The sequence below is a fragment of the Nelumbo lutea genome, chromosome 2 (assembly GCF_056320005.1).
Source record: "Nelumbo lutea isolate HS-2025 chromosome 2, American lotus-T2T, whole genome shotgun sequence".
In the NCBI taxonomy this organism is placed as follows: Eukaryota; Viridiplantae; Streptophyta; class Magnoliopsida; order Proteales; family Nelumbonaceae; genus Nelumbo; species Nelumbo lutea.
Genome location: NC_142685.1, coordinates 87,575,795 through 87,594,377, shown reverse-complemented (window position 1 = coordinate 87,594,377; position 18,583 = coordinate 87,575,795). Strand labels below are relative to the sequence as shown.

Sequence of the window (18,583 nt, the reverse complement as noted above, 5' to 3'; positions counted from 1 at the left end):
ACACTTAGGCTTCTACTGGCCAACCATGATGGATGATACGCAGCAACACGTACACAAATGCCATAACTGCCAAGTCCACAATGAAAGAATCCATAAACCTGCCAACAATCTCCACCTAGTCCTCACAGCCTGCTCATTCCATACTTGGGGGGTTGACCTCATAGGCAAGATACATCCACCTTCCAAAGGGTACTGCTTCATCATAGTGGCTACAGACCATTTCACCAAATGAGTAGAGGAGTACTGTACCATAGACAGTCAAATGGAGTAAGAACAAGATGCTTAAGGAAAGCAAAAGCTGAATCATTGCTAAACGAAGTGCACAAAACTAATTGTGGGGATGTCACAAGTACCCTATTCCAAAAATTACAAAGGTTAGGGTATTACTGGGCTGCGATAAAGTGGGACTCTACCAATGTGCAGCAGGAATGTGATAAATGCACCCCACAAGTGGACGGTAGAGAATGCCTCGTGGTCTGTGATAAGGAATGGAGGAGGATGTATATAGAATATCTGAAAGACCACACGTTTCCCATTGATACTACACTGAGGAGAAGGCTACTATCCAAAGCTAGGCGGTTTTATCTCCAGGACGAAATTTTATATAGAAAATCATACACAAGAAAGCCTTTGTGATGCCTAGCTAGTGATGAGATCAATGAGGTACTAGAAGCAACTCATAGCTCCGTACCTATGGCCCATCAAGGACAACTAACTCTACACAACCATATCCTACACTTAGGCTTCTACTAGCCAACAATGATGGAGGATACGTAGTGGCACGTACACAAATGCCATAAGTGCCAAGTTTACGGCGAAAGAATCCATAAACCTGCCAACAATCTCCACCTAGTCCTCACAGCCTGGCCATTCCATACTTGGGGGCTTGACCTCATAGGCAAGATACACCCGCCTTCCAAAGGGTACTGCTTCATCATAGTGGCTATTACTAATGCATATGTCAACAAACTACATATTTTGTGATAAAGTTTCTCTCATTTCATAGGGTTCTGATTGCGATAAAGTTTCTTCCCTTTCATATGTTTTGATTAGGATAAAGTCTACATGCATCTATATACTGTGATAGTAGTCAAATGACCTGGATACTATAACTTGTCAAATATGCTCTCCATACTTGTACTCACCCTCCGGCAACCCCGGGTAAGCCCTAGCTGTCCCAGGCACTCCCAAAGCCCTAGCAACCCCAATCACTCTCAAAGCCCTGGCAGTCCGAGGCACTGTCAAAGCCCTGACAACCCCAGGCACTCTCAAAGCCCTAGCAGTCCCAAGCACATTCAAAGACCTGGCAACCTCAGGCACATTCAAAGCCCTGGCAGTCCCAGGCACTCTCAAAGCCCTGGAAGTCCCAGGCACTCTCAAAGTCCTAGCAGCCCCAGGCACTATCAAAGCCCTAGCAGCCCCAAGCATAGCTAAAGCCCTGGTAGTCCTAGGCACTCTCATATTGTGGCCAGTTCCACGATGCCATATGTTTCATATGAAAGCCCTGACAACCCCAGGCGCAACCACACCTCCATGTAACATTTGGGGAGGCTTTTCCGACAACAGGTATGATCTCTATCAATGACAAACACCTTGAAAGGGGAGTAATAGCACCCTACATAACTCTACATAACCTAACAACACTTCAGCATAGCTTAACTTTTCTAATGCACTGCGATAAAGCTGACCATGCCTGTATCAATACTTGATTGCGATAAGGGTAAACGAGCCCATCCACCAGAAATAATCAGAAAATATTGACTATAAACGTTTTCCTATAAAATGTATGCAACACTATGCAATTTTTGAAACTGTCTCTCCTTGCGACATCCAACACACTCACACAAGGAGCCTAACATTATGGGACACACGCAATTCCTTCCCTTTTGACTCCACTTAGATTCTCAAGAATGTACTGCATCCAGGCAGTATAACTACTAGGGGATTTTGAACTATTAGTTTGGGGTTCCTGACATTTGTATGACATAGACACCTCGACACATTAGCTCTATGTTGTTGATTACATCAAAGGAGCCACCCTTACCCCTAGACATGGGCATGGGAGGCCAGAAACCCCGCCCACCATCGATTGCTAGGGCCGCTGATGAGACCAAAAAGAACCCTATTTTTATCCCATAATATTCACTCTTTTACATTTATTTAGCACTTAAATGGACTCATTACTCTTGTATTTCGATTCAGGTCAATAAAGAAGGCAATTGGAAGAAAATAGGGCAAATCGGGTGATTTTGCACAGTTTCGGCGATAGTCAGTAATCTGTGCCTACTCTCAATTCCGGACTTCGAATTGGACAATTCAAGAAGAATTAGAAAGATGAAAGGAAGGCCCACAACTTTTATGTTCTGGGTTTTGACAAATTCAGCCCGCATCGAGTACAAAAATGAGCCGAAAGTCGGAGCATGTTCGTAGTCAGGCCCATTTCACAACTTAAGCCCAACTCGCAGAAGTACCTTGAAGCAGCCCAAGTTTTAAAGCAGTCCAACTCGAATTCAAGAGTCAAGAGTCCAAATCTCGAATGTAGTCTCCAAAGAGAGAGTCTCATCAGATCTAAAGTCTTGAATGTAATCCTAGAGAGATAAGGAGATTGAGATTAGATCATTAGATAAGAGATAGGATAAGATTAGTTCAAAGAAGATCAAGACTCCCTAAAGATAAGATGATCTCCAAGAAGGAGTTGAAAAACAACCCTCTCCTTGGGCTATATAAAGAGGGGGGCGAACCAACTCTAGGATCACTCACTCCCAGATCGAAGAGATCATCAAAAAGACCAAGAGGCTCAAGAAAGCAATTCGGCTATGGAGAAGCAAAGCATGGAGATTGCGCAAATCATGAGCAGCTAAGATTCTTTTTCTGGTTCAAGGGGGGAGGTTTGATTGTGTCATTCTGAGGTTCTGTAGTTAATTTATTTTCTTGCTTTTTAATTCAAGTACTCAATGATTCTTATGCATATTTTTATTGGATGTTGATGTTAATTAGTTTGAAAAACTGAATTAATGGTGATTTTCCTACTACTATCCATGATTTTGGTGATCCGTAATTGTCACGAATAATGGTACAAGTAGCAATTAGGTTGATATCTTTTTGGGTCAACTGTTCGTGACAGCCTTTGACCAATGTTATAACATGGTTCAACCTAAAGGAATCGATGGAACAAGATTCAATAATTGCAGCTATCTCAATTATTGTTATTTTGGCTTAACTGTTTTCACGAATCTTAATGCTATCAATGTTTAACAAGGAACGCTATCATACCTAGTGAGTGGTGATTAGTGTTGATCGAATGCTGGGGTTGGTCAACTGAATTAGGAAAACACAAGGTTTATTATGACTATCCTAATAAATCTAAGGTTAAATGCTTGAATTGCAAGAATGATGAAATTTACCTAGGATCGATGACCTACCGATTCAACCCGAACCCTTGAACCAAAATTCGGTAAGACTGATTTTCTCTTGTTTGTTTAAGTGCTTTATTATTCTTTTAAATTTAGTTATTGATTTCCCCACTCAATTATAGTATCCATTCGGCTAAGAGATTATTGATTTGCTCACTGCGGGATTCGACGTAACACCACTTTTACTGTAAATATCTTATTGTGGGACTAGTACTAATTTTGAGGGCTTCAACAATCCGTCAGCCGCCTCCCTCTCCACTAACAACTCAATAGTATCGATTTCCCTCATGAAGTCAACAAAAAGGGAGTTTGTTTTTCCATAACGAACAGCCATAAGGAGGAAGTAACAGATATAGAACAGAGAAACGAGAGACAAGATAAAAGAATAGAAAAAGGGCTTTGCAGAGCAACTTAGGGCACAAATAACTCTATGGAGATAATAGCAAATGGTAAAGGGAAAACCTATGCAGATGAATGGACGCTTGCACAAGACCCGGAAGGATGCTTAGCAAAAAAGTAGCCCAAGATAATTTACATAATAACCCTTATAAAAGTGGGACCGAACGGTGCATTAATTCAAAAGAGGTGCCACGTCAACAACCGCCACCATATATGTAACCCACACGCGTGACTAATCCACATTTATTATAGAATGACAATCAAGAGCAACTAACAATGGCTGACACGTGACCACCCGTAAAAGGCTTTCTTGATCGCCATCAACCATAGAATCTCGATAAGATGCCAAATCACCCACCATCGGCAAGAAACAAACATTGAAGAGTCGACCCAATCATCATACAGGAGGGCTCCGCCCCTAACAAGCCATTAATGACGCCAATTCCTTTCTTTTTTGCTGAAACAGGAGCCAAAGAAGGGCTAGACGGTGAAACCAATATTCCCCCAACAGCCAGAGGGTGCTACTTATAGACTGAGAGCAATCTTCCCTTGGAAAAAGGAAAACAGTCGATGGAGATGCCCCACTGTTCTTTGCCATTTACCTCCCCACCCATATCCAGGGGGGCTAAATATACACAAGTCTGCCCATTGGCAGAAACACCGCTCGATCTGCGATAAAGGTCACCACACCCAGGGTAACACATGACTATGAATTTAACAGGCTTCCAAGTTACTTGTGATTAGGTTTTAAGATAGTCGCCAGCCCTTCGTAACTAATAATACTCCCTAATGTTTTTTTTATAACTAATAAGAAACAACACGATGTAAATGACAGTAAATTATTTACATCGGAAAACAACGGCGAAAATAAAATATAGCACTTTATCCAGAATCAACTCAAAATTTCTACAAAAAATAAAAATAAAAAAACATGTACAAATTTCATGAAGCAGCCCAGTCCTTCCTTATTGACACTATACTTTCCAACATGGGTCTTCGAGCCTCAAATTTCTTTAGTTCTTTCACCTGTACCTCACACTCAACCACCAACTGGCGCTAACGATCGCATTCCGCCATGAGGGCTTCTAACTTCTTGGTAGCCTTAGCAAGATTCGCCTCAGCTACCTTGATATGGGAGCACACATCCCTCAAATACCAACCAAAAACCAACGGTGACCCTCAAATACCAGCTTTCCAGAACACATACGGCAGTAAGATGACACGCTCTTCAATGTGCCCCATGCAAAAACCAATGGCAGAAAAACAGTCACAGGCCTTCAACCATTGAGCGAAGACAAACCACGACAACTGATCGTAAGGGAGATTCATGATGTCATGCATCATCGTCACAAGAGTATTTAAAGTCAGGCCCACGACGATGGAGGGAAGACCAAAAGGAGGTAACCAGCCACCTCAAATAATAGCCACCACAAATTTTGGCACAGACTTCGTCACCAAATACTTGTTGTTCAAACGAATGCCTTGGACAAGAACGCAATCCATAGCATCATACCCCAAAGGAGTTACATTGTTCTCCTTACAATACTTCAAGAGCTCCTCACGGACCAATGTGCTCCGCATCGTATGATAGACCCTCAACCGGTGATTCTGCCAGAGACGATGCCATGGAACCAACGACCCTACTGGCATTCACTATGCTAGGAACAGTAGGGATCCCAGTCTCCTTCTGTGCCCTTTGCTGGTGGGGAGCCATAGCCAAAAGAGTGGGAGTAGTGGAACAATTGCCAAACGTAGACAACCTTCTTGTTGCGATGAACCCGCAATGCACCACAAGCTCTGCGATAAACTAACAATGCATACTACAAAATCACGATAAACCTGTGGTTCACCGAGCTCACTCAATGCTCGAACCAAAGGGAACCAGGGCTGAACCCAGGATAGAGCCCCACGCTTGTTCGAACGTGTGATAAATTGACGATTTGCTAAATGCGCGATGAACCCACGACTTACAAACCCACTCACGACCCAAACCCGGAGAAGCCCGGGCCAAGCCCATGGCGAGGCCCGCGCGTGTCCACAGCCATGTGGAACCTATGCCATTAAAAGATGTGGCAAGGTTACACGTAGGTTTAATAAGATGCCTCCCACCAAGCGGTGACATCGTTAAACACTACGTCAATTAAAATAAATTGTACGAGAGGTAGTAGCACACATGAGTAATGAGGCATCTTGAGGAGAAGGAAAGTCGATCCTTGCGGAAAATCCTCATGAGACACGTGGCAAAACCCAAGTGGTGCACTTAATGATTGATAGCAAAATCCAATATTCCCTTTCCCGATACATCACAAATACCCTTATCTCCTACCTTTTAGGATTTTAGGATCTCCCCCATAAATAGAGATCCTCCTCATATTGGGAATCACTCAACATTCTACATCTAGTACCCGAGCACTCTTTCACTTTAACTCCCTACCCTTGCATCCTTAGCCCCAAAAGGCCTATCTCACCACTCGCTGATCTCTCTCTATCTTTCAAAGAGACCGCTTCCACCCAAGCCTTACCTAACCTACAACATAAATTAAGGATAGATAAACTAGTATGTTAAAAATAATATATTTTATCTATTAATGTTGCTCGATCCTAGGTAGTGCTAGAACCGAGGTTACAGTCAGATAATCCTTGCCAACTAGGCGAAGACGAGGTGGAAGGACGAAGCCGTGCAATGAGATCTACGATCAAGAAACAAGTCAAAGGCCCGAGGAGTTGTCCCCGGGTAGGTAATCCGATGCTCAAGCCAATAGGAGGCAGTAGATGGTTGGGTCGAGCTGTTGGAGAACAGTGTTGGTCCGAGCAAGGTAGCAATATAAGAGTCAGAAGTTGGATCCCTTACGTTGAGTGGGAGGTACCTTTTTATAGCCGAAGATCTGTGTCCTTATCGGATTAGGCTTCCGGGGTTGTTGGGATCAGGTTAACCATCGAGGTCTTTAGGACAAGACCTAATTCCCATTGGAGTTGTCCCCATCTACTCTCCTGTCTTGGTCATGTCTATCCACATGACGTGGAGTCGTCATGGCTAGGAAGGTGGAACGGGGCTACAGAGGTGACGTGGCCTAGGAGATAAGGTAAGCCGCGGATATGATGTGGTGTTGATGTGGCCAAGAATATGGGGCAGCCACATAAGTGTCACATGTCATCCAGAGCCAGCTCAACCATAACTTGAACACCACTCCCCTAGTTCCAAAGCCGATGAGTAAAGTGCTCGGCCGAGGTATAGCATGGAAGAGGTCTTTAGTTCTCGGCTGAAGAACTCAAAGTTGAAGTTTGGTTGAGCTTCTAGTCCTTCAATTGTTTGTCAATATTTGAAGTGGTATTTTGGATTTTTTTTTTTTGTTGTGGTTGTGACATATTGGTACTAATGTTTATACCAAAATCTTCTCATTTGGGTTCTTTCCATTGTTTGTTATATATGTTTGTTGATACATCATTGTTTATATTTACACATCAATGCTAGAAATTTAGAACCCTATTGGCCTATTAGGAGAGAGTCTGGTACACTTGGGCCATGGGTACTAGGCACCCGATGGTGGAAAGCTCCCAGTTAGCCACCAACCTGAGAAGCCCATATACCATGATCTAGATATCACACCCCAAACCCATGTGCATCATCTAGCCTAGACTCTAGGGTCAACCACCTTGTTTTTGAGATACATTTGCATAATTAATCTTAGAGGGTTCTATCTTAAAAAAAGAAAAAGAAAAGAAAAGAAACAAAAAAAGGTGAATCCAAAAAAAAACAAAATTAAAAAAAATATATAATAATATAAAAAAGAGAAAATTTCAAAACAAAAAAAAAAACATCAAAAGGAGGTGAACTCAAAAAAAATAAAAAATACAAAAAACAAAAAAAAAAGGAAAAGGAGAGAAAAGAGAAAAAACAAAAAAAAATAAAAAAGGGGTAAATTAAATACAAAGAAAAGAAGAAAATCCAAAAATAAAAAAAAGGAAAAGTGGAAAGTCAAAAAAATATAAAAACTACAAAAACAGAAAATTAAAAAATAGGATAATCCAAAAATCCAAAAAAAATATGAAAATCTGAAATAAAAAGGAGAGTGGAAGAAAATCCAAAGGATAAAGAATGGAAAGTTCAAAAATCAGAAAAAAAAAAGAGAGAAAAGAAAAATCCAAAATGAGAAATAATAAAAACAAAGTAAAAAATACAAAAAAGGGGATGATCCAAAATAGGAAATAAAAATAATAAAGAAAAAATCCAAAACAAGAAAAGGGAAAATCCAAAATAAAAAAAAAAATCAAAAGGGAAGTAAGTCTAAAAAAAAGAAGAATAAAAAAAACCAAAATATAGAAAGGAGAAAATCCATAAATCAGAAATCAAAAAAAAAAAGAGGGGGGAAAATCTGAATGGAAGAAAATTCAAAGAATAAAAGATGAAAAAATCAAAAAAGGAAAATAAAAATAATAAATAAATAAATAATAAATAAAAACACTAAAAAAAACAACAAAAATAAATAGAAAAAAGAAAAATAATAGTAATATATACAAAAAAATGATGACAATAATAATGCAAAAATTACTAATTGAGTTTGGTTGGCCAGGAAAGAACACCATTGGGAATCCTTGGCTCACAACTCGATGCATAATCACCAAATCAATCGCGCAAGCAATGGCGAAAGAATCACATCATAATGAAAGTACCATTCCACCTTCTTCTTTTGCTACATCGGACTCGAGGATACTAGCTTTGGGTCACATACACTGAATACCTCAAACTTCAAGAGTAGTTAGAGGATGTAAAAGCCCACTTCGCAGCTTTTCACAAAGAGCATAACCAATCAGTGCCACTTCCTTCCTGTTCCACAAATCCAAGCACCCAACCACCAATATCAGGAACCTCCCACACCTTCATGCCTCCCAGCACATCAACCGCATTCCCATTCTTTACATCTACCTCATTCCATGCATCTGACATACCTAATGCTACCTTTACACCTCCTCCTTTCACGTTCACTGCATCATCACACCAACCCCCACCCAAACCAGCTTTCAGCTTTGCGGAGCACCCCTACTGCCAGCTTCCACCTCAACCAACCTTCACCTTTGGTGAACAATCCTACTGTCAACCCCGCGTTAGCCAACTTTCAACTTCCCAGGGCAATTCTATACTCGACTCTCTCCAATCATCTTTGGAGAAGATGATCCCGAATTTTCTACACCACCTCCCTTATTCCAAACCCCTCTCAAGGATGATGTAGAAATGAAGGAAGAAATGAGGCAAGTGAAAGGGGTGTACAATTTAGGGGTCATAGATTTTAAAGATTTGTGTCTTTACCCCAACGTTAAGCTATCGGAGAAGTTCAAGATGTCGGATTTTGAAAAATATAATGGGAAGAGTTGCCCTCAAACTCATTTGAAAATCTTTTGTGGGAAGATGTTTCAATATGGGTCCGATGAGAACTTATTGATCCAGATGTTCTGAAAGAGTTTGATTGGTAGCATGAGAACATGGTTCGCTAACCTAGAGGAGGACAAGAAGAAGTGGAAAAAAGTCTTAGAAGCATTCCTTGACCATTTTTGGACTATGCTTATCGTTGGCGTGAGGTGGCAGCCAAACTCCGCCATCCCTTGCCTAAAGAAGAAATGGTTAGGACCTTCATTAGGACATTGAAGGTTCCCAACCATACACTATTAGTGGCCCAACCATTGAAGGACTTTAGCGATGTTGTAAGGACAAAAGAGTCTATGCGTCACGGGCACATGAATCCCATCATAGCTGGGGCAAGAAACCCAACTTGTTATACTCCTGGACCAAGGAGACCCTCACCCAGACTAGAGGTTGAAACTGAGATCCATGCAATCTCCACCTATGCCCTTCTGCAAACTGGCTTTGTAGCCACTGTTTAGCCTCATTCCCCACCTGCCATACCACCTTTGGTAATGAACCCTCCACTTCGACCACAACCACCTAACCCGGTGATGCCCTATCAACCAGAATCTCCAGTAAACCCCCAATTTCGTCCTCCCAGATATAACAATGTGCCTCCCATTGCCTATCCCCCAACTTTCCCTCCTCGCCCCCATAGGGAGGTGAAAGAACTTACTCAAATTCCATACCCACACTCTTACTTGTTGCCCACTTTGGTCCAAGAGGGGTACTTGAAACTATTGAAGTGGAAGCCACCTCAAGAGCCCAAACCTAAGCATTATGACGAGAATGCATATTGTGCATTTCACCAGGGGCCCGACCACACCACAGATCATTGCATAACATTGAAGTTCGTTATCTAGGATTTGATTGACTAGAACCTAATTAACTTCAATCCAGTATCAGGTCCCCCACCACAACTAGGTATAGGCATAACACAAAACCCTCTTCCTAATCACATAACCCTTGTCCATCAACTTCATAGAATGTGGAATGGAGATCTTTGTTAATCTAAAAGAGGGAGAAAAAGAATCCCATCCCCAGCTTGTCTCAGAGCTTTATAATGGTAATGTTTGCAAAATTGACCAAGACGATCATGTTGATCCAATGCATCTGAACCGCCCAGGAGAGGTTACTAGTTGGAGTGCCTATCCCATAGTGTTGGGAGCCGGTGCTGAGATTAAATCATTTTCTCAGGTTTGAATGTAATGCTAGAGTGGGGAATCAATGTTCTTTACCCCACTTCTTTTCATATCGAGAGTTTCTGATGTAAATAATCAAAATACAGTCGTATTTTATGTCATTCCATGACACAAGTAGAACTACGTTAGGCCTGATCCCTTTCACGAGGGTACATAGCACAACCCATATCATGAGCTTGGCCCCTATCATAAGTATTTCTTATTTCCCCTCATTACTTTCTTGTTCTAGGAATTCACTCTTGAGCTGTAGGATTTTGGATATTGAGTTAGACTTCACCTTTATGGGCATTAAACAAGAAGATCCTGGTGAGGAAATTCCGAAGGAGCTTCTTGATCAAATAGAGCGATTTGGAGAGAATAAGCCGAAAGTCGAATTTGAGACCACAAATTTAGGTACCAAGGGCGAGCCAAAGGAAGTATTGATTGGAGTGGACTTATCCCGTAAGCAAAGAGCAGACTTGATGAAAATAGTGACATTTTTGCATGATCTTATAGAGATATGCCTAATTGGATAATGATCTAGTGATTTACAGTTATTCTGATGCAAAACCAGTCAATGCAAAAAAAAAAAAGAAAAAAAAGAAAAGAAAAAGAGAAAAAGGGGGATAAAATATAAAAAACAAGAAAAATTAAAAAAAAAAAGAAGAAAGAAAAATATCTAAAATTCAAATAAAAAAGGGGGAGGCGAAAAGATGTAAGAATGCTTTGTCCTAGACCCCAGTGTATAATACCCAGATTAGTTACCGAGTCATGGCACAAAATCCTTTCCATCACTTCTCATCTAGCAAATCTGACTATTTCCTCCTTAATGAAGCCAAGTTCCATTTTGAACTACGTCCGGCCTAATACCTTTCAAAGGGTACGTAGAGAAGCCCATCTCATGGGTCCAACCACTTTCATAAATAAAATATTATTTTCCTTCGTTTATCCTTCCCTTACCTAAGATTCTTACTTATAAGAGAGTGATTAGCCATTTTAAGGTTGTCTATTCGCAAAAGAAAGTAGAATTTGTTTCCTTCCAAAGTCCCAAAAGCATGCTTGAAGAAAAGTCTGTGTTGACCAAGAGCTTTTCAATCAAACTTCCTGTTGACCTCCCAGCCCATAATAAAGACATGATCTTTGTTAAATTGGGGAAGAAGTACAAATGCCCAAGCATAGTTCATTCCCTTTGAAGATTGCCTGAACCAGCACAGAATAAAGGCACCATCATAATCTAGTGCTCTGTCAATTAATCAAAGAAAGGACAGGAGGCCATCCTCGGTCATTCCTCTTTCCTCATTGATCCCTTGAATTCGCAAAAGTCGCTAGTTAATTAGTTGAGCTTATACATTAGACCTTTTTTCGGCAAACTAGTCAAACCCAGAGAATGCACCTCAAGGATCATCGGAGGTCTAAAAAAAAAAAAAAAAAACTGTGAAAAAGAAAAAAAAGATGGAAAAGAGAAAAAAAAAACAAAAGAATGAGAGAAAGAGGATGGAGAATGCCCAAGGGGCCTTTGCTTGACATATATTATGCTCAACATATGATTCTTCAATATACAACATGCAGTAAATAATAAAATGAAGGGAGGCCATCCTTGGTCATTTGTTGGCCCTATGCATTCAATCCTGATAGTAGGTGGTAAAATCCCCTAGTGGGCCCTTTGAGAATTCCTATCAACCTTTTTCCATAATAAACATTTTTTAGCGAGTGGGTGTCAAAACAAATGGAAAGCGATTAGGACGATCGAGCAAAAAAAAACAAAAAAGAAGAGAGAGGAAAAAGGGAATGAAATTTTGGTAACTCTGTTGATAATGAAAGCAAGGTGATTATCACGAAAGATCAATGCAAAAGTGAATGGGAAAATGGAGAATCAAGAAACGATTAGAAGAAACTGGGGCAGTTAGGATGGTTTTATTGCTATGGGATCTTTTATGATGACACCCACATATAGTTTTGATTTTCCCTACCCATTTACATTTCATCCCAAAATAAAGTCCTCCCTGATCAATAAGAAGGCATGATTCATGCTGATGAAGAATACGAAGAGCAATTCCCATCCATATGGCTATGAAGAGAACTTTGACAAAAAAATAATAAAAAAGAAAAGATAAAAAAAAAAAGGATGATGAGAGCATTTCCTGAATCAAATTTCCCAAGAGGTGATCCATGCATCTGATGCCTCCCATCAATTGTTATTTATGCCTTTTAACCCATCATTTGTAACCTCATTCCCATACCACATTTCGTCCTAATGAGCAAGACCTCATCGATCTTTGAAAATCAACAAATTAGTACTTGACATACCTATTTGGCCAGTGATGGAGGGTCGTAGTTGTCACTCGCTTCATTAAAGTATCATCTTCATAGCCCACCTTTTTTGTTCACAAAAAAAAAAAAAAAAAAAAAAACTAAATTGGGGCAGACCCCTTATGATAAGGCTTTTCTTACAACAAATCTCTTGTTCAACAATTTACAGTTCCATCATGCATGCTTTTGAATTCAATGAGTTTTGAGTAATGACTGGATGCACACTCCTTTGATGCAAACTGGATATAGCCCATTTGGACATAATTACTCTCATATGAGTTGGGGTTAAAAGCACTTTTGCGCTTGAGTCTTGATGCTTTTCCTTCGTACGATTCCAATATTTCATGTCCTTGTGAACTACTACTTATGCCACAATTTGAGATGCTTGACCTTTTCAGTGTGTGCTCAACTTCTATCTTGGCTTTACCATCACATCTAATACTTTCGCTTATCCAGAAAATCCATCGGCCATGTCAACCTTTATGCCTTGAACCGTGTTAGAAATTCCATTTGTAAATCTCCTTTCTTTGACCAATATTAGTTTTAATTGAGTAAATAGAGATGATATAAACAATGAAAGAAAAAAAAAACAAAAAAAGAAACAAAAGAGAAGGAAAAAAGAGAAGAATAATGTCTGGAACTCTATAACAATTATTTTACATTGTCTTATGTCAAAAAGTAGTTATTAAAATCTTCCAAAATGTTCTAAAAAAACTAAAGAATATTTGTTGGTGTTTTGTGATTGATTTGTTTGTCTCTAACATGATTTTCTTAGTGATAGATTTACTTTAATCCAATTTTCATAGATCCAGATGTACTTTAACCTAGATTTTCCCATATCCAAATTTTGCATTAATCCAGTTTCACAGATGTACTTTTTGTCCAGTTTTCACAATTTTATCCCAGATATGGATTTCATAGATTTACTATAATCTAGTTTTCGTAGATTTTCCCAGATCTAGATTTTTTCACAAGTTTACTTTTAGTCCAACTTTTTGCAGATTTTCCTAGATCCAATCCATTTTTTCACAGATTTACTTTGATCCAGTTTTTGCAGATTTACTTTCATCTAGATCCAATTTTCATAGATTTCCCAGATCTAGTTTAAACAATTTTATCCCAGATCCATATTTTCCAGATTTACTTTAATCCATTTTTTTCAGTCTCCTGGATCCAGTTTCACAGATGTACGCAAGGTTCAAAATATCGATACGCCCGATACGCCGATAGGGGCGTATTGGGCATTTTGATACTTGTTTACTTTTTTTTTATTATAGTTTTTTTTCAAAACTGGTTCAGGGGAGCCGGTCTAGGACCCTCCATCCCTAGAACCAGTCAAACCCCTGATACACCCACTATAGGGGCATATCGGAAGGGTGCCAGAATGATACGTATTGGCCAATATGGGCCGATACATAGCGATACTTTAAACCTTGGATGTACGTTTAGTCCAATTTTTACAGTTTTATCCCAGATGCAAATTTCCCAGATTTACTTTAATCTAGTTTTTTACAGATTTTCCCAGATCCAGATTTCGCAGATTTACTTTAATCCAGTTTTTCGCAAATTCTCCTAGATCTAGTTTCACAGATGTACTTTTAATCCAGATTTTGCAAATTCTCCTAGATCATGATTTCGCAGGTTTAGTTTAATTCAATTTTTCGCAGATTTCCCAGATCTAGATTTCGTAAATTTACTTTAATCCAATTTTTTCACAGATTTTCCTAGATCTAGATTTCACACTCCTGTTTTTCGTAGATTTTCTCAGATCTAGTTTCATAGATATACTTTTGGTCCAGTTTTCACAGTTTTACCCCATATCCAAATTTCATAGATTTACTTTAATCCAGTTTTTCATAGATACCCTAGATCTAGATTTCCCAAATTTACTTTAATCCAATTTTCGTAGATTTCCTAGTTTCAGATTTCATAGATTTACTTTAATCCAGTTTTTCACAAATACCCTAGATTCAGATTTCCCAGATTTACTTTAATCCAGTTTTCGTAGATTTCCCAGATCTCGATTTCGTAGAGTTACTCTAATCCAGTTTTTCACAGATTTCCCAAATCCAAATTTCGCAAAATTACTTTAATCCAGTTTTTCGTAGATTCTTCTAGATCCAGTTTCACAGATGTACTTTTTTGTCCAGTTTTCACAATTTTATCCCAAATCCAGATTTCACAGGTTTACTTTAAATCAATTGTCGCAAATTATCCCATATCCAAATTTCGTTAATTCTCCTAGATCTAGTTTCACAAATGTACTTTTAGTCTAGTTTTCACAGTTTTATCATAGATCTAGATTTCCATGATTTACTTTAATCCAGTTTTCGCAGATTTCCCAAATTTACTTTAATTCAGTTTTCGCAGATTATCCCAGATCAAGTTTCATAGATGTACTTTTTGTCTAGTTTTCACAATTTTATCCCAGATCCAAATTTTGCAGATTTACTTTAATCCAGTTTTTTCGCAATTTTTTTCTAATCTAGTATTCACATATTTACTTTAATTTACTTTTCATAGATTTACCCAGATCTAGTTTTCGAGTGTTTATCCAAATATAGTTTCTTAAAGGTTTATCCCGATCTACTTTTCGCAGATCTATCCCTGATTCCGCAAGGAACGGTCTTTTCTCCAAATAGTTTTCATATTATCAATCATTTTCTTTCAAGGCAAAGGTACCCTAATTCCAAGGGTTCTTGATACCTAGGAAAGGTCGCTTTTCCAAGAATAAAACTGGCCTAACACGATGAAATGATGCTGCAAAAACTCTTCATTTTCATCATTTTCTTGCCATAATCCTCTATCCTTAGGCTTACCCCTCTTCAAAACTTGCCCTTCGCAAAAATCTCAGTGTGCTTTTTTTGGTGTTTATTGTTTTGTAGTTTCCTATTTCACAAAGAGGGGCAGCTGTCAGCACCCGATTTTTGCTTAGTCTGTTGCCTGAACCTCCAAGGTACCCTAAAAAACCCAGAAAACCCAAATTTTACCCTGATAGCCCTTGGGTCCACCGTTAAACCTGTTTGATACCAACCCGATGGACCCAATTAACCCCTACTTACACCTCAACCACTAGATCTGACCCCACCATCAGACCCAGGACCTCCCAAAACACCCGCTTGTAAAATATCATCCCAAAACACCTCTACTTACCCCTTCATTGTACCAAGATTCCATTCCGAGGCTCCAAATTAGCCAAATCTATCCCTTTCTAGATCTACCTAATCTGGGCCCAGTTGGGCCAATTTGACCCCACTAATCAACCCAGAATCCTCGAAAACCCCACCTTGCCAAATTTTAGCAAAAAATACCTACGTTTACCCTAAAAAAAAAGATTCCATTTCAGCCAATCCCATTAGCCCATAGACACAAACCCCCTCTATAGTCAAACCCGTCTAAAAAATCTCCACCATTGAATCAAAATCCCGACTTGATCACCATAAACCCAGTTTAACCCATTTTCCCAAAATTATAAAAATACCCCTCTCACCAAATTATTGAAATGCTCTTGACCGAAGTTACCCAAATTACTTCCACCAAAATTACCAAAATACCCCTCCTACCAAAAATGCCAAAATGACCTTAACCGGAGTTACCAAATTACTCCCACCAAAATTACCAAAATGCCCTCCCACCAAAATTACCGAATTGCCCTTGACCAAAATTCCCAAAATACCCTTCCTACCCAAATTACCAAAATGCCCTTAACCATAATTCCCAGAATACCCCTACCAAAATTACCAAAATCCCCATGGACAAATTCCCAAATTACCCTCCCTCCAAATTAGGAAAATACCCTGGCCAATTTCCCTCCATACCTTAAAATTCCAAAACTACCCCTTCATTTAAAATTCCCAAAATACTTTCATTGCGTCCAAATTCCCAACATACCCCTCATTCCTTAAATCCCCAAAATATCCTTTTAAACACAACTACCAAAATACTCTTCACCCCAATTTACCCTAAAAAATTATGAAATTACCCTTTGGACCCCGAAACCCCTTTAGACGCTAACTTACTGAACCCTCCCCCCTCCATCTTGAGGCACAACCTTCCCCTAGGAGAAAGGAAAAGAGCGGTCGAGCTGAGAAAGGAGGTCAATAGACGATGCCGAAATGAGTGTGAGAAGCTGCTGAAATGAATGTTCAGAAGAGGGAGGTTGAACTGAGAATTTGAGAAAGAGGGAGTGAGAGAGCTCGAGAGAGAGATTTGAGAGAGAACTCGAGTGAAAGAAGAAAATCAAAGGGAGAGAGAGAAAGAGTCTTTCGGTTCAGAAGGAAGAAGTTCAAGAGAGAGAGAGGGAAAAAGTCTGAGAGTGAGAGAAAAGCGGCGATTCAAGGGAAAATCCTATGATCCCTACTCCCCCACCGGTCCTATCATCCTTCGCCCGGCGTGCTTCGACCCACTCTACCGCCGTCTCACCACAGCTCTGCCATTAGAACCTCAACTTACCACTGTTTTTCTGTCGTCCTGCTCCCATTGTCACTATCAAACTGTCGAGTTAGGAGCTATATTACCATTCACCGAGCTCTCCAAACCCAGGCTTCACCAGTTCTGCGAATACCAACATCGTTGGTCCCTGTGAAGGACACAGGAGGTAAATCTTCTACCTTCCCCTCTTATTTTATTTATTTACTTATTTATTTATTTGGAGTCTTTTCTGTTGGACAGAATAATTAACTCTCATAATCTAGCTTTGCTTTCTTTATCTCAGTTTATTGCTTTTGACTTATTCAGTTCTTCGTAGTTTGATTTCGGGTGGGAATTGGATATTTTGTAGCATTTGGAGAAGAGTCATCTCGCTCTCCCCGCACCTCAAACCCACCAGCCGAGTCTGAAGGTGGGGATTCTGATAGAAAAGGGGTAGGGATTCTCACCCATTACTCACCGTTAGCTATCTGATGGATGGCGACTTGATAGAGTTCAGCCATGAAGTGAACAATCGGTGGAGATATTTTCCCGATGCTCACACTGGCCATTTAGCGAGAGGCTGCGGAAACAATGAGCGGCACCCTGGAGTGGCACTCCTTCGCCAAGTTGCTTCGATAAGTTTGTGCTTCGTTTCTTGCTTGGTCGAAGTTGACCGTGCCGACGCGGTTTCTTTTGCAGAGCGCTTGTTCGACGGTTGCGGTGGTCGACCACCTCCGAGCGCTGCGGCGCCTCTATGACACGGAGGACACCGAGCTTGTGGGTCTAAAAGCTCGGTTGGCCGAGTTCGAGGCAGCTGGTGAACGGATAGCCGCGATGGAGGGGGAGATAGCCGAGCTGAAGTGCCGGGTTGACGAGCAGTAAAACACCATCCACAAGCAGAAGTGCATTAATGATTTGAAGGCAAAGAGGGAGCAGATGAAGAAGGAGGTTGCTGAAAGAGAGGTTCAGGTGGGGTTCAACTTTTTCCAGAGAACGGTGCTACGCCATTACCCCGACATTGCCGAGGTTGCGCAGATGTGGGGCCTTATGACAATGCTACCCCGCCCACCGAGGATGATACTACCATGCCGCGGACCCTGTTGACCTTTTTCTCTCCCCCTTTTTTTAAATGGCTCTTATGTCGAGCATAAAATGATGTACAGACTTTAACTATCTAATACAAGTATGCTTTTTTTTTTTTTTTTTTGCTTCGAGCTTGTGTACTACCCTTTACGACCAAGGTTGAGTGTGGCCGGGATCTTTGATCCTCGGTTTTTGGTGGAGGTGTTATCCAAGCTCTCATCTCCTAGAGGGATGCTTAGTTGCAGGACTCAGGAGCTTTTGGCTCTTTGTGGGTTAGCCATTCCTCACCTAGCTTTATCCTGACACTTTGTCTATAGTGCACGGAGTTCGATTACCGGGAAGAGATCTTCTCCGTTTTAGGCTTTGGTCGTCAGCCAACCGAGTCAACT

At 40.3% G+C, this 18,583-nt stretch overlaps 1 long non-coding RNA gene across 1 annotated transcript; it reads left to right on the top strand.

Annotated features, from left to right (window-relative positions):
* The first annotated feature begins 16,737 nt into the window (after positions 1 to 16,737).
* On the top strand, positions 16,738 to 18,312 carry LOC148871734 (uncharacterized). Its single transcript, XR_016107691.1, has 3 exons — positions 16,738 to 17,298; positions 17,482 to 17,564; positions 17,811 to 18,312. It is a non-coding gene; the product is annotated as an uncharacterized LOC148871734 (long non-coding RNA).
* Positions 18,313 to 18,583: the final 271 nt, after the last annotated feature.